Below are 16,150 nucleotides of genomic sequence, written 5' to 3' on the forward strand. Positions count from 1 at the left end.
TCAACTCTCACAGGATCCTACTCTCAAAATGGAAAGCAAGAAGGTCTCTGAACATACGGGATGAAACTATCATGTTCTTTACACTGTAATTTCTACTAAGCATCTAGAAAATTTTACTCACTTGAAGCCTGATCCATGAGCTATTTAGAACAGATGTGATTCACTTGGAAAAGAGCAACATTGGGTCTGTTACATGCTTATGGAGTCCAACCTCAGTTTCTTGAGTTAGCTCTGCCATCAAGATCACCCCAGAATTTTCACAGGGCAATGGGGCAAGTCCCCGTCCTCATCCCATCCCAATACCAATTAGACCTTTGATATCATCCCCAACTGCTCCTGGCTTGTCACAAGTGGGCTGATGTTTATTTTTTCTTTATTTTTAATTGGGTAGATAAAAGATATTTATAAAAGATGTGGAGGTATAAAGAATAATGATGCAATGCAGACTTTTGCACCCTCGCCCAGTTGAGGAAATAGAGTATTACCATTATCCTTGAAGTACTGTGTGGGTCTCTTCTGATTTCATCCTCTTCCTTCCCTGTGACAATCAACCACAATCCTGATCTTGCATTTATCACTCCCTTTATTTTATTTTTATTTTATTTATTTTTGCTTTTTAAATTTTATTTATTTACTTTAAAAATTGAAGTATAGTTGATTTACAACGTTATGTTCATTTTCTGGTGTACAGTAAAGTATCACTCCCTTTATTTTACAGTTGTAATAGATATAATTTTGCACTATAAACTTTAGTAAATTGAATAATATTGTATTTATTGTTCTGAAACTTACTTTCTTCTCTTTTTTCTGTGAATTTCTTTATTAGCCTTTTGGTGGGGACAAAAAGTTCTTAATTCCTTTTCTGGCACACGTCAGGTCAGATGTGTGTGTGCATGTGTGTGGGTGCGTGTGTGTGTGTGTTTCATGTTTGAAAACTATTTTTTAAGAGTAGTTTTAGATTCACTGCAAAACTGAGGGGAAGGTACAGAGAGTTCCCACATCCCTCCTGCCCGCACACATGCACAGCCTCCCTCTTTATTGCCAGCTCCCACCAGAACTGGTATCTTTGTTAAAACTGATAAACCTAGTACATCATAATCACCCAAAGTCCACAGTTTACATTAGGGTGCATTCTTGGGTTTGTACATTCTATGGGTTTAGACAAATGTATCCATAATTATAGTACCATACAGAGTATTTTCACTGCCCTACAAATCCTCTGTGCTCTGCCTATTCATCCATCTACTTCTCCAACCCCTGGAAATCACTAATCTTTTTACTGTCTCCATAGTTTTGCCTCTTCCAGAATGCCATATAGTTGAAATCATACACTGTGTAGCCCTTTCAGATTGGCTTCTTTCACTTAGCAATATGCACTTGTTTCCTCCATTTCTTTTCATGGCTTGATAGCTGATTTCTTTTTAGCCCGAAATAAGATTCCAGGGACTTCCCTGGTGGTCCAGTGGTAAAGAATCCGCCTTACAATGCAGGGGACACAGGTCCGATCCCCGGTCAGGGAACTAAGATCCCGCATGCTGCAGGGAAATTAAGCCCGCGTACCACAACCACTGAACTCACTCGCCTCAACTAGAGCCCGTGTGCAGCAAACTACAGAGCCCACCCGCTCTGGAGCCTGCACGCCACAACTAGAGAAGAGAAAACCCGCACGACACAAATAGAGAGAAACCCACGCGCCACAACGAAGAGCCCGCGCTCCTCAATGAAAGATCCCACATGCCTCCCTCCACAAAGATCCCATGTGCCGCAACTAAGACTGGACACAGCCAAAAATAAATAAAATAATTAATTTTAATAAATAAAACTTAAAAAAAAAAGATTCCACTGTCTAGATATACCACAGTTTATTTTTCTATTCACCTACTGAAGGACATCTTGGTTGCTTCCAAGGATTGGCAATTATTAATAAAGCTGCTATAAACATCCATGTACTAATGATGTGGAGCATCTTTTCATGTATTTATTTATTAACTGTATATATTCTCCTTTTTTTTTCCTGTCTAACTGTATATATTCTTTAATGAAGCACTAATTCAAATCTTTTGCCCATGTTTTAAAGTTGGGTTGTTTGTTTTCTTATTATTGAGTTGTAAGAGTTTGGGCTTTTTTTATTCTAGATATATGTCCTTCATCAGGCAATATGTTTTAGAAATATTTTCTCCCAATCTGACTTGTCATTTTATTTTCTTATCATTGTCTTTCTTTTTGGAGGGGTATCATCCAAATAATTTGTGTATGTGTGTTTGTGGGGTTTGTGTGTGTGAGGTCCAGTATTTCTTTTCTTTTTTCTTTTTCTTTTTTTAAAATTTATTATTGAAGTATAATTGACCTACAACACTATGTTAGTTCCAGGTGCACAACATAGTGAGTTGATATTTCTATGTGCTACAATGATCACCACTCACTGTCTTTTGAAAAGCAGACATTTAAAATTTTTATAAAGTCCAATTTATCAGTTTCTCTTTTATAGAATAATTTTTTCTTTTATATATTGTTTTTTTAATCATATTTAATAAATCTCTGCCAAACCTAAGGTCATTAAGAGTTTTTGCTGTTTTCTTCTAGTTTTATAGGCTTAGTGCTTACATTTAGATATAGGATCCATTTTAAGTAATTTTTTTATTTATACTGTGAAATGAGGGTTGAGGTTTAATTTTTACATATGGCTATCAATTGTTCCAGCACCATTTGTTGAAAAGATTATACTTTCCTCATTGAATTGCCTTGGCATCTTTATCAAAAATAAATTGGCCATATGTTTGTGATTGTATGTCTGCACTCTCTTTAACTTTGTTCTTTTTTTCAAACTTTCAAAAGCTATTGCATATAAATTTTGCATTTCCATACAAACATTGTTGCACTTCCATATAAAATTTTAAAACAGCATGTCAACTTAAAAAAAAAAGGGGGCACTTCCCTGGTGGCGCAGTGGTTAAGAATCCGCCTGCCAACTCAGGGAACGCAGGTTCGAGCCCTGGTCCAGGAATCCCACATGCCACAGAGCAACTAAGCCCACGAGCCACAACTACTGAAGCTCACACGCCCAGAGCCCGTGCTCTGCAACAAGAGAAGCCACCTCAATGAGAAGCCCATGCACCGTAACGAAGAGTAGCCCCTGCTCGCGGCAACTACAGAAAGCCTGCGCGCAGCAACGAAGACCCAACATGGCCAAAAATAAATAAATTTATTTCTTAAAAAAAGCCTGCTGGGACTTTGATTCCATAGATCAATGTGGAGAGAATTGACATCTTAACAATTCCAAGTCTTCTGATCCACGAACACAGCATGCTCTCCATTTAAGTCTTCCTGAATTCCTCTTAGCAGTTTTTAGTATATATATATCTTGCACATCTTTTGTCAAATGTATCCCTAAATATGGCATATTCTTCATGCTATTGTAAATGGTACTTCAAAAAATAAATTTCTGATTGTTCATTGTTGTTGTATAGAAATACTAAACGGTTTTGTATGTTGACTTTGTAACCTTGCTGAACTCACTCATTAGTTATAGGAGTTTTAAAATATAGATTCTTTGGGATTTTCTATATAGACCATTGCGTCATTTTCAAATACGGAAAATTTTATTTCTTCCTTTCCATCTGTGCATTTAAATTGTTTCTTTTATTGCCTTATTTCACTAGCTAGAACTTCCAGGACTATGCTGAATCAGAGTAGTAAGAGCAGACATCTTCACCTTGTTTCTGATCTTGGGGAGAAAAGATGCAGTCTTTCACTATTAATGACGTTAGATGTAAGTTTTTTATATATGCCCTTTATCGGGTTAAGGAAGTTTCCTTCTGTTCCCACTTATTATTTTTAAAAAACAATTAATGGGTGTTGAATTCTATCAAATGATTTTTCTGCATCTATTGAAATGATGATTTTTTTTGCTCTATTAATACAGTAAATTACATTAATTGCTTTTCAAATATAAAACCAACCTTGCATTGGTCAAGATATCCTGTCCTTTTCTATACTGTTGGGCTTGCTAAAATTTGGTTTAACATTTTTTGCATCTATGATCATGAGAAATATTGGTCTCTAGGTTTCTTTTCTTATAATGTCTTTGCCTGGATGTCTGAGTTGAGAAGTGTTCTTTCCTCTTATTTTCTGGAAGACTTTGTGTAAAATTAGTATTATTTATTCCTTAAATGTTTGTTAGAATTCACCAGTGAAGCCATCTGAAACTCGAGGTTTTTATGTGGGAAAGTTTTGATAATAATTTCAATTTCTTTAATAGATATAGGGCTATTGAGGTTATCTATTTCTCCTTGAATAAACTTGGATAGTTTTTGTACATCCAGGAATTTGTCCATTTTGTCTAAGTTATCAAATTTATTGGCATAAAGTTTTATTGTCCTTTTACTATCTATAGCGACACTGTAGCTATAGAGTGCTTGGATGACTATTTGCAAAGCTATAGGATCTATAGTGGTGCCACCTGTCTTATTCCTAAGATTTGAAAAGGTATTGCAGTACACTAAGTTACTCCTCACATCTTGACTTAGCTTGTTTTTATATTTCTTCCAAGAGAAAGAAGGAACAAAGGAAGGGAGGGGAGAAATGAGAGAGAGAGGGAGGGAGGGAAAAAGGGAGGAAGGGGGAGGAAAAAAGAAAGAATACACTCAGGTCCAGTTTCAGGTTGCTCAGGTAGAAGCTGGACATCTCCAGACATGCCAGATATGAATTGACATACCCCTCTTTGGATGCCTGTTTCACCTACAATTAGAGGGGGGATTTTTTTTTTAAATCATTTATCTATTTATTTTTGGTTGTGTTGGGTCTTCGTTGCTGCACACGGGCTTTCTGTAGTTGCGGCGAGCAGGGGCTACTCTTCGTTGCAGTAGGCAGGCTTCTTATTGCGGTGGCTTCTCTTGTTGTGGAGCACGGGCTCTAGGTGTGGGAGCTTCAGTAGTTGTGGCACGTGGGCTCAGTAGTTGTGGCTCGCGGGCTCTAGAGCGCAGGCTCAGTAGTTGTGGCACATGGGCTTAGTTGTTCCACGGCACGTGGGATCTTCCCGGACCAGGAATCAAATCCGTGTCCCCTGCATTGGGAGGCGGATTCTTAACCACTGCACCACCAGGGAAGTCCACAATTAGAGTTTTAGAACACACATTCAGAAAGCATGTACAAAGATACTCTGAGCTCCCCGATGCACGAGACCTCTCACGCTATTGTTTCTCTTCCAGGAAGCAGTTCCCTGTTCCCAAATAAAGCCAATTCCTTACCTCCAGGAGACTAGAAGTATGAGGAAACTCACGTTGCTGCCAGGTGGACCTCATTTTCATAAAGAAAACTCACATATTCCTGGAAGATAGTGCTCGGAACTATTCCTTTAACCTGATTGCTGGCAGCAAATAAAAGAATTAAGAGTATTTCAGAGGATAGTGCCCTGGGCTCTTTCTCCTTGAGAAAGTGAAACTGCTTGAGGTTCTTGGACCACAGAGGATTAAACAATATATTTGTATGCATTTTTTCTTACTCTCTTTGTTATTTGTTTATTTTTGGCTGCGTTGTGTCCTTGTTGCTGTGCGTGGGCTTTCTCTAGTTGTGGCAAAAGGGGGCTACTCTTTGTTACGGTGCACAGGCTTCTCATTACAGTGGCTTCTCTTGTTGCAGAACATGGGTTCTAGGCACGCAGGCTTCAGTAGTTGTGGCTCACTGGCTCTAGAGCACAGGCTCAGTAGTTGTGGTGCACAGGCTTAGTTGCTCCACAGCATGTGGGGTCTTCCCGGACCAGGGCTTGAACCCGTGTCCTCTGAATTGGCAGGCAGATTCTTAACCACTGCAACACCAGGGAAGTCCCTTAGTCTCTTTGTGATGGCTCTGCAGATTGATTCAGCAAAACAGAGTTATTCTGAGCTGGCAAGAGGTACAGCACAGAAGCAAGCAGGCTCTTGCTGGTGCCCAAAATGATGGTCTATCTGCCTTCTCTTTGCTGCTTTATTGGGGCCTGTCAGCACAGAGCACAGCCTTCAGCTTTCAGCCCAACATGGACTTATTAATGTAATTTGTTAATTAATTGAAATAAGTCTCTCAATGTCTTTGTTGAAGGAGACTATCTAGCAGAACCATAGGCTTCTTTCCCCCCGACACATGACTGAGAAAGTGAAAGTGTCAATAACTGCCTCTTCTAAGACAGAGCAATTTTATAAGTATTCTGTGCAGGAATACAGAGATGTCAATTACATTATCGCCCAAGTAACAAATTATGAAATAAGATAACCAAATAAAATTATGCATTTCAGATCTTTTGATATTCTTATCAAAGTCTTCAGTTTAACAATGTATCAAATTGGATTCTTTGAGCCAGCTTTATTAGGCAGAAGGATAATGCTCCCTCTGTTGATCCAGGAGAGAGGGGACATCTCTTTCTGAGACTTCTTTTATTAGTTATGAAGATGCATTTTTCAGATAGAACCTGCAGTTTTAATTGTTTAGCACTATAAGCAAAAAGAAGGCCTAGAAAATTCTATTTTGCAGTAGAAGTGATGTAGAAATGGATATGGTTTTACTTCACAATAGTAACATAAGGCACATAGAACATCGAGCTTCCAAATATAATTTATAATGATACATGCTAATTGTAGAAAGTGTAGAAAACACAGAAAAAGGAAATAAAGGGAAAGTCACACATAATTCCTCTACCTAGAGACTTTTCCTATGGAGAGTTTGGTTGGGAGTTTTTCCCCACAGCAAGTTCAGGAGGAAACTATAGCCTATGATTAACTCTATATATTGATAGAAAATATAAGTTTAAGTATGCATATTAGAAATAGAACGCTTCAGACATCTTCTGGGAATGTGGGTAAAAGGCTCTTTTCCCTATTCCTCCTACTAAGCACAAATAAAAGTCCTGGACATTACATATAAGGTAATAAGATTCTTAAAAACTGGGGAGAAGAAAGTAGACCAGCTAGAGACTTTAGGACCTGAAGAATGACACAGTGGTGTGTTCCCTGGGTTTTCTCTTTGCTTTATATCTCAAATTTGGAGCTGAAAACCAGAGACACAGAAATACCAATGGCACAGCCAAAAAAAGAAGCCCCAGCAGAAGTATGTTCTCTCTAGCCAAATGTCTAGAAAAGGACCAGCTTAGCATGACCAAAAACATTCAGACAATAAATGCTCCACTCCAGCAATATCGCAGGGGAAAATGTGGCCCCATACTACCCACAAAAGCATCAGATAAAGTAAACTTCAGAGCAGAGGATATTACCAGAGACAGAGAGGGACATTATATAATGATAAAAGGATCAATCCACCAAAAAGACCCTACATTAATATGTAGCAAACAGTAGAGCTGTAAAATATGTGAAGCAAAAGTGATAGAATGGAAGGAGGAGTTGACAAATCTACAATTACAATTGGAGGCTTCAGCATCTCTCAACAGTCGATAAACCAACTAGACAGAAAATCAACAAGGATATGGAAGAACTCAACAACACCATCAACCCATAGGATCTAGTATTTGTAGAACACTTCACCCGGTAACAGCGGAACACGCATTTCTTTTCAAGTGTCCATGGAACATATACCAAGCTGGATCACATCCTGGGCAAAAACAAAACAAAAACAAACAAAAAAACAACTCAACAAATTTGAAAGAATTGAAATCATAAAGAGCATGGTTTCCAGACACAATGAAGTCAAACAGAAAAAGAACAGAAAAATCTCTAAACACTTGCAAAGTAAACAACATACTTCCAAATAATACATGGGTCAAAGAGGAAGTCTCAAAGGAAATGAAAAAATACATTGAACTGAATGAAAATGAAAATACAACATATCAAAATTTGTAAGACACAGTTAAAGTACTGCTGAGAGGGAAATTTAGAGCATGAACCACTACATTAAAAAATAGAAAAATCTCAAATCAATCATCTAAACTCCCACCTCAAAACCTAGAGAAAGAAGAGCAAAATAAGTCCAAAGTAAACAGAAGAAATGAAATAATGAGAAGAGCAGAAAACAATGAACATAGGGAAAAGATAGAGAAAATCAGTGAAACAAAAAAATACAGAAAGTTGATGTTTATTGAAAAGATTAAAAAGAAATAGACAAACCTCTAGCAAGACTGACCAAAAAAAAAGGAAAGAAGACACAAATTACCAATATCTGGGTGAAACAGGGGCTATCACTACAGAACTTGCATATATCAGAAGGAAAATTTTTAAATACTACAAATAATTTTATACACATAAATTTGACAACTTAGATAAAATGAAACAATTCCTTGAAATGTACAAGCTACCACAATTCACCCAAAATGAAATAGATAATTGAATAGCTCTATAATTATAAAGGAAATTGAATTTGTAACTTTAAAATTCCCCAAAAAGAAATCTCCAGGCCCAGATGGTTTCACTGGAGAATTCTGCCAAACATTTAAAGAAGAATTAACACCAATTTTTTACAGTCCCTTCCAGAATATAGAAGATGAGGGAACACATCCCAATTCATTTTAAGAAGTTACCTGATACCAAAGCCAGACAAAGAATACACATTATTTCTAAGTGCCCATGGAACATGTACCAAGATAGACCATATCCTTGGCCCAAAACAAATACAGGTTTAACACACATATAAAAAGAAAATTACAGAACAATAACTCTCATGAATATAAATACAAAAATTCTTAACAAAATATTAGCAAATAGATTTAGCAACATATAAAAAAGAATTACACGCCATGGCAAAGTGGGATTTATTCCTGGGGTGTAAGAATGCTTAAATATTTAAAAATTTTTTCAGTGTAATTCACTACATTAACAGGCCAAAGAAGAAAAATCAGATGATTATCAATTTTTAAAAATTGTATTTATTTTCTTTATTCTTTTGGCTGCATCGGGTCTTAGTTGCCGCATGCGGGGTCTTCGTTGAGACGTGCCGGATCTTTTGTTGTGGTGCAGGCTTCTCTCTAATTGTGGCATGCAGGTTCCAGGGCACATGGGCTCTGTAGTTTGCAGCACACAGGCTCTCTCACTGAAGCGTGCAAGCTCAGTAGTTGTGGTGTGCAGGCTTAGTTGCCCTGTGGCATGTGGGATCTTAGTTCCCCAACCAGGGATTGAACCCATGTCCCCTGCATTGGAAGGTGATTCTTTACCACTGGACCACCAGGGAAGTCCCAGATGATCATCAATTAATGCAAAAAAAAAACCACTTGACAAAATCAACACCCATCGAGATAAAAGGTCTCAGGAAAAAAAAAAAAGAGGAATAGAAAAGAACTTCCTCAACTTGACAAAGAGCATCTATAAAAGGCCTACAGCTAACATCATACTTAACAGTGAAACACTGCTTGATTTCCCACTAAGATAGGAAACGAGGCAAAGGTGTCTGCTCTCACCACTCTTACTCAACATAATGCTAAAAGTTCTAGCCAGTTTAATAAAGTAAGAAAATAAAATAAAAAGACTTTCAGATTGGGAAGAGAGAAATAAAAATATCCCTACTTGTGCATGATGATTGTCTATGTAGAAAATCTGAAGAATTCATAAAAAACTCCTAGAACTAATAAGTGAATATACAGCAAGTTTGTAAAACACAGGTAAAGAGTAAAAAATTAATTGTATTTCTATATATTTAGCAATGAACATGTGGACTCTGGAATTTAAAATGCAATACCATTTATAATCACTGAAAAGAAATAACAGGTGTAAATCTAACAAAACATGTACAGGATTTGTATGATGAAAACTACATACTACTGATGAAAAAAATTTTAATATAAATAAATGGAGAAACATACCATGTTTTATGGATTAGAAAATTTAACATAGTAAAGAAGCCATTCCTCCCCAAACTAATATATTGGTTTAACACAATTCTTGTCAAAATCTTAACAAGATAATTTTGTAGTTATAGACAATATTATTCTAAAATGTACATGGAAAGACAAAGGGATAAGAATAGTTCAAAATAATGTTGAAAAAGAATAGAGTGAGAGAAATAAATCTACAGTAATCAAGACTTGATTGGCAGAGGAACAGACATATAAACTAATGGAACAGAACATAGACCCACACAAATATGCCCAACAGACTTTTGACAAAGGTGCAAAAGTAATTCAATGGGGAAAGACTTTTTAAATAGATGGTTGCTTGAGTAGTTGCTAATTCATAGCAAAAAAAAAAAAAAAAAAAAAAAACCTCAATTTAAGTCTCACACCTCATAAAAAAAAGAACTCAAACTGGATGATGGACTTAAATATAAAATGTAAAACAATAAAACTTTTACAAAAATACAGGAGAAATGTCTTTGGGATCTAATACTAAGCAAAGAGTTCTTAGACTTGATATCAAAAGCATGCTCTATTAAAAGACAGAGATTTTCACTGGATATGTGGAAATAATAAATTGAAGAGTTTAATTTATCTGACTAATAGTTAAGTCTTAAGTAATCTTGTTGATATAAATACTTGTATAATTTAAATACTCCGATGAAACTGTGCTTTTCAACAAAAATAAAAAAGAAATTAAGGAGTATTTAATTCCAGTGGACACAGGAATACAATAAACAAGAGACTAGTGGAGCAAATGTCATAGATGGCTTTATACATATTCTTTGGTATTAAAAAAATGTAAAATTAGAAATAAGAAAGGAGATATTATTCAAGAGTAAAAATTATTATAAATATGGAAGAGATTTCAATGTACAAAATAAAAAGCAAACAAAAGACTTGATCAAACAATCAAAAGTTAATTCTGTGAAAAGAGCAATGAAATAGACCTTTGACAAGTCTGATTAAGATAAACAGGGGTATAAAGATGTCTCTTTAGTATTCAACCATTTAACAATAATATTTTATTTAATATCTATGAAGCAATGTTGGGATGACCACAAATCTTAGTCATGCTGTTATAGAAAATTGAGTCATAGGGAATTGATTTTATTTCCCTAATGAGGGGAATGGTATTGAGAAGCAAAACAATTTTCCTGGAAGTTCCCAGAAAAGTTCAGGAATTGGAGGAATTAGGTACAGCACAAGATGTGGATCAGGAATGATTTTGAAAATAGGAGATAGCTGGAAAATCTATAAAAGGAGAAGTTAGACTCTTAGGGCCTCTCTCATATCCAGGGGGAGCAGGTGTTTCCAGGTGACTAATTTTCCTTTACCTTAGTTTAATTCTCAGGAGAAATTGAACCAGCCAGCAAGTGCAGGTGAACTCAGGTGAGTTGAGTGAATATGAGGTTGGGCATCAACGGCATCTCTTGTATCACCCATACACCCTTTCTCAGGACACATGGCAAACTTGCTCCAACCAAGTAAATCAAGAAATGGGAATACATAAAATTCAGGAAACAGGGGTTTAATACAAAAAACAGATGAAGGGAAGTCCCAGGACAACAGCTGTGCAGGGGGCCTAGAGATCAAACAATCCAAATTAGTGTCAAAGAAAGAGATTTGCAGGAGAAACTTCTTGCTGATGGAAAAAAAAAGAAGAAGAAGAAAGAAAAAGAAAATGAAAAAGTATTTGGTACATTTGCCCACATGGGAAATAGCATTAATCTGCTTCAGAAACTTTTTGAAAAATTTGGAAAAAGCTAATAATAGGCACATAGAAAACTAAGCACGTGACAAAAATGAAACAGTAATTATCTCTAGATGGAAAAAGAAGATTATTAAGGAGAAGGAACATAATCAGAAAATACTATTTGTCTCAGGAATGAACAGTAGCCATAAAATGGTGATAAAACTATATTGGAGCACTGGGTAAGGAAAGTGGGAACTGAGTAACCATGGTATAATAAGAACAGTCTTCATATTCTATAGTAGGAAAGCAAATGAATAATATCTAACATTTAAAATCACGAAATCGTAGTATATTGTATTATTTGGAAATATGGAGCTAAATTAACAGACTACATATCTGAAATTGTTGAAAATGATTGCCTCTGAGGAACAGGACTGAGGAGATGCGAGGGAAGGGACAAGAATCAATTATTTCTTGTTATATGCCTTGTATTCTGCTATATAATTTAAATTATGTGTGTATTACTTTAACAGAAAATTTAAAATTTATTTTAAAATGAAAGAAAACATTGTCTTCACATACACATTTAAAACATTCACATGCAGAAAAATCATACAGACCACATCACTGTGCAATAAAAGTGGAAAATAACAACAAAAAAGATAGTGTTCATTCCCCTTGGAAAGAAAACAAACAGACAGAATGAAACACTCATTTAATAAACCTTAAGGTAAGAAGGAAATAAAACAAAAGCAATAAAACAAATAGCAATGACAGAAATACATATCAAAAATCTAACAGATGTGGCCAAAATAGCAATAAGAGGAAAAGTTATAGCCTTTTGTGAATTTGTTTAAAAACAGAAGTTTAGAAATAAATGACTAATACAGTAAATCTAAATAAAGTAGAAGAGGGACTTCTCTGGTGGCCCAGTGGTAAAGAATCCTCCTTCCAATTCAGGGGACGCCAGTTCAATCCCTGGTCGGGGAACTAAGATCCCACATACCGTGGGGCAACTAAGCCTGTGCACCACAACTACTGAGCTCGCACGCCTCAGCAAGAGAGCCCGCATGCCACAAAGTACAGAGCCCACACGCCCTGGAGCCTGCACACCACAACTAGAGAGAGAAAACCTGCATACCACAACTAGAGAGAAGCCCGCACGCTGCAACGAACAGCCCACGCGCCACAAGGAAAGATCTTGCACGCCATGCATAACTAAGGCCGATGCAGCCAAAAAAATTAAAAGAAAATAGATAAAGAAAATTTAAAAATATTTTAAAAATAAAGAAATAAAGTAGAAGAAAGAAATACTACATTAGAAAACAAACAAAAAGGGGACTTCCCTGGTGGTCCAGTGGTTAAGACTCCACCTTCCACTGCAGGGGGCGCGGGTTTGATCCCGGGTTGGGAAAGTAAGATCCCGCATGCCACACAGCGTGGCCAAAAAAAAAAGAAAATAAGAAAAAGAAAAGAAAACAAACAAAAGGCAAAGACTTGATCATTAAGTCCAAAGTTGTGACAAGACCAAAAAAGACAAACATTTGGCAAGCCTGATTAAGGTAAACAGATATAATGGTCAAGGTCGTTGACTCTTCAAAAAATCATTCCACCTCAAAATGATTAAGCTAAAGTAGGTTATTCCCCTTCTAGTGATTGATTTAGAAATGGACATATTCCTGACCAATATGATGTGATGGGAAGATTGCTGCAGAAAGGTTTTCTCACTCTTAAGAAAGAGACACATAGAAGAGAGAGTTAGTCCCTTCTTCCTATAGATCTTTGGGAGTGATGCCTGGAACTGCTATAATCATCATGCTGCTAGGCCAAGGACAATGCCCAAAGGATTGTAGAAAAGCGGATCCAGAGTCCTGATGCACTGGAGACACCCTGTCTCTGAACTTTTTGTTGTGTGAGATAATACATTTCCTTATTGTTTAAGCCAACTTGAATCAGATTTCCTGTTATTTCCAGCGGAAGTCATCTGACAAAAGCAAGCAAGCCCAAAAGCTAGGTATGAGAGGGGGGATGTAAGTACAGACACAAATTATTACCAAAAAATAGAAGAAAATACAGTGTACAGCTGCGTATCAATAAAATGGATGATTTTCTAAGAAAGTAACATTTTTCAAAATTGACTCCAAAAGAGATAGAAAAGCCTGATCAGACCAATAATTACAGGAAAAAAATTTGTCAAAGGTCTATCCTAAAAAAGGTATTAAGCCCATAGGATATTATAGGAGAATTCTATCAAATCTAAATTAACTGATATAAAAGGAAGTTGAAGGATCTTAGAAACTATAAGAAACAGGGCCAATTCAGGGCTGTAGGAAGTTAGTCTCATCTGGACAGTGCCATTGGGATGAATGAACTTCACTTGTTTTCAGTCATAGTGTCACTCTGCTCAAGATTTAAATTCCAGGGAAACAGCTCCTGATTGACCCAGTTTGGGGTGCATGTTCTCCTCTAAAATCAGGCATGAAGTCAGCCCACCTACCCACATGGACTGAGGGGAGGTAGAGCTATTTAGTCAAAGGGAAATCAGGCTCTGTTATTGGAATCAGGGAAAATTCATGCTGGATAAGAACACTGTCCATTATAATTGGATTGGCAAAAATTAAAAACACTCAACATTGACAAGGGGGTCAGGAAATGGGTACCCTAATATGTCCTCCTTTGGGAGGACATGTAAACTGCTTTTTTAAAGATTATATGAGAGTATCCTTTGAGCCAATGATTCTACTGCTAGGAATTTATACTGCAGAAATACACGTGTAGTCAAAATAATCATCCAAGAATGTTGGTCATTGAAGTATTGTGTATAACAATGAAAAAGTGCTAATATTTAAAATGTTGGTTAAATAAAATATGGCATAGCATTTGTTCTATAGAATACTATATAAACCTTAAAAAAATACTTCCATGGGGCTTCCCTGGTGGCGCAGTGGTTGAGAATCTGCCTGCCAATGCAGGGGACACGGGTTCAAGCCCTGGTCTGGGAAGATCCCACATGCCGCAGAGCAACTAGGCCCGTGAGCCACAACTACTGAGCCTGCGTGTCTGGAGCCTGTGCTCCGCAGCAAGAGAGGCCGTGATAGTGAGAGGCCCGCGCACCGCGATGAAGATTGGCCCCCGCTTGCCACAACTGGAGAAAGCCCTCGCACAGAAACGAAGACCCAACACAGCCAAAAATAAATAATAAATAAATAATAAATAAATTTAAAGTAAAAAAAAAAACTTCCATGGAAGAGCTCCATAATAAACTATTAATCAAAATAAACCAAATGCATAAGCATATGTAAAGTGTGATCCCATTTATGGCCTTAAAAAAACTATAAATATGTATTGGATGCGTATCAGAAAAAAAAAACAAATGTTCGACAGTGGTTACCCACAGAAGGGAGAACAGAATGGGGATGGGGGGCAAGGACAAAATGGAACTCTCAATTTTCCTCTTTATATTTGTTTGAGTTTTCATACTCACAATGAGTATGAGTTTTTGCCTATGTGTAAAAACCTAATGTGATCCATATGCTTATACATATCGCTATAGACAGGAATGTGGATTGACATCTTTTAAACCTTAGCATTAGATGCAAGCTTTTATATACAGAATGGATAAACAACAAGGTCCTACTGTATAGTACAGAGACCTATATTCAATATCCTATGATAAACCATAATGGAAAAAAATATTTAAAAAAGAATGTATATATATGTATAACGGAATCACTTTGCTGTACAGCAGAAATTAACACAATATTGTAAATCAACTATACTTCAATTTAAAAATATTAAAACCGAAAAAAAAAACTTAGCATTGATTGTTTCTGATTTGTGAATTTATAGGTAATCTTAATCATCTTTTTTGCTTATCTGTATTTTAATTTTATTTTAAAAATTAGCAGAGTAAAATAATTTACATGTAAATAAAATAAGTTGCTACCTTGTAATGTATAAATAAAGGGACATACATTGTTACTATAAAAATGGGCATGAGTATGTGAGCAAGAAAATCGCAAAAGAAGAACTATACACGGCCAATACTCTTAAATGCTCTAATTCTAAAGCATGTAGTTTGGCATAAAGTAAGCCCCTCAATAACCCAGTAATTGCAATTACTATTCCTTATTATTATAACAATATGTGAGTATGAAATACAATATGTGAGTATTATAGAAAGTTATGGAAACTACCCAACAAAGGAAGCAGCTAAATCCTGATTGCAAGAATGTTGCACAGTGAAGCTCTTAGAGTCCCAGGAAGACGAGCCCTCTCCAAGGGCACCAACCAAACTCCCGAGGAAGCTGTCAGTCACGTTTCAAACCTACCGGGAACTTCTCTGAGAAGTTCACATCCTTCTGGTGACTATAATAGGAGAAGAGCAGGGCAGGGTCAGCAGTCTCCACTGAGGACTCATCTGGAGTTTGGCTTCCTGAGAACTGGTGTTTATTTGTCGTGGGAGGAAGGGGAAGAAGACATGAAAACAAGAACACGAATTCACTGGAAGACGGATATTCAGTTTTTAGAAGAGGGATACTCGTCCTACACTCCAGATCTTTTCTCTCCCTCACTTCCTACCCGTTACTACCTTCCCAAGATTCTTACCATTGAAAAGAAACAGACCCCAAATCAGTCTACACTCCAACCGGTAC

The sequence above is a fragment of the Balaenoptera physalus genome, assembly GCF_965194825.1.
Source record: "Balaenoptera physalus genome assembly, chromosome: 1".
Taxonomy (NCBI): Eukaryota; Metazoa; Chordata; class Mammalia; order Artiodactyla; family Balaenopteridae; genus Balaenoptera; species Balaenoptera physalus.